We start from the raw sequence: 2056 nt of genomic DNA on the forward strand, positions 1-2056 counted from the left end.
GTTGTGTTGGTAGTGTCTGGCGGTCCATAAGTCCCAGAGGACTTTGGCATTCTCAAGTGTCGATAAAATTTCTTGACTTGTACAATGCCTTATTGTCTAATTTAGCTCCGTTCAAAGTCAAGCTTTTAATTCTTGATACGGTCTGCTAACGATATAAGGACACATTTGATGGAAGAGAAGAGGAAGCATGGTAAGTGCCTGTGTTCTCATTATGAGGTGTACTGAATTCGGTGTGTTGTGGTTAAAAGTGTCTTAGCTAGTCGATCATGAAGCGATATATTAAAAAGGGTATACAGTTTTACGTGAGTGGTTTTGAAGCCATGACCAGGTCAATCACTTGTACCATTCATGCAATTACTTCAAGTAGGAGCCACGACGTTTTCTCCGCCCCGCAGATTGCGCAGGCAGGCACTTGTGGAATGCTGGTCGGGAATAACATCAACTACAACCTTGTATACAGCCACACATTTCAATAAAACAATTTATTTTATTCTGAATGTGAATTGCACCTCGTCCATTCCCCGCAACGAAGATGGCCGAGAGCTCTGACTGGTTCATTCCCGCCTGCGGCATCTCGCTCGCATTCGCCATGACCACAGCGATGTTGGCCATTCGCGAATACGTAGATCGCAAGGTACTTGATCTTCGCCGCCCGCTCATCTTTTCATCTTCCACCCCATCGGCAGTATCGCCCTCTACATCACTGGTCGACGGAGTGATGTCCACAGTGGCTTCACGGGAGTTATTTTGAATGTCGATGTAACTTTAGCGTCGAACGGGTCGGCGAGGTCGATATGGCAAATGAAAGCGCTGAGCTTGGGGTGATCATTGACATCGACACGGTCGCTGGATGACTTGAGTAGAGTAGCCATTGGGTGCTGGTACGATGTTCATATGCCACCAACCGTCTACATGGCAATTTTACTGACAATTGCCCACACATCAGTGGAAAACTAGATCGCTGTCAGAGCATCCATGTGCGAGACATTGCCGTCGGCCTCGAATTGGTCGATCACCCGTGAAGACAACGCGTGTCATCCGTGATTCCTTGTTTGCGTAATGCAACGGCGCCACACTTTGCAAGACCAGCGAGGTTTTTTGCTGCTGTAGATGACGACGGGGTCCATCTCCTCGGTACCTGCCATATTGCAGCACAGTCCGACAGTAATATGCGTATTGTTTTTTTAGTCTCTTGGATCTCTCTAGCTGCGATAAATTAACTGAGCAGCATGCGACTGAAGAGGCTGGTCTGATCGAAATTGAAGACATCCTGTGACTTTTCAATCAGAGTCTATACCTTTCAACGCTTGATGTTAACCGTGGCGAGATCTACTGATCCGGATTCGCATTGTGAAGTGCGCAAACGAATGTTGTAGCGCCACTTCAACTTCTGCGCTCACAAGTACGAGACATCTTAATGATGGAGAAGCTCGATCGCTTTTCCCAGCGAACAAGTTCGCAAAGAGCTGCGGAGTCTTGGTACAGCTACACAAACTCCAGCAAGAGCAATTCAATGTCTGGGAACCGTGGCTGGCGCTGGCGTCTCGCGTTCAAATTTAATGGGACTAGGGGTGGCGCTGATACAACGCGGGTAACCGTCAAACGACCGATGGTCTGCCAAACTCGGATTGAACCCATAAAGCGAGATCTTGGTGACAGAGATGAGTTTGCCTTCGCGTAGACTGCCAGCTTGGGCTTATGGTTGTAGGTGCAGCGGGGATGCCGTAGCTTAGCGCTTGAGGAAGCGTAATTTAGGTCACCGACCTTTCGTTCTTTACGAGAACCAATACGATTGTAGCGGATCGCAATCCGCTACCTCCAAGAGTAGTTAGTGCCTTAACCAAGACTAATAAACTCTTTGGTTAAAATTAAAAACTGATTTTTATTTATTTTTATCTGCGTCAAGCCACCTAATTTTAAATATTTAAATTTTCCTAAATATGTATAGTAAAATCTAGATGCATGCATACTGGCTACCTAGCCACATACCTTATTCTCGTTTGGGTGCAGTCACACCATGCCCATCTCGTGTGACACACACACCTGTTACCAGGGT

The sequence above is a fragment of the Plasmopara halstedii genome (genome assembly GCF_900000015.1).
Source record: "Plasmopara halstedii genome assembly, contig: Scaffold_2904, whole genome shotgun sequence".
Lineage (NCBI taxonomy): Eukaryota > Oomycota > Peronosporomycetes > Peronosporales > Peronosporaceae > Plasmopara > Plasmopara halstedii.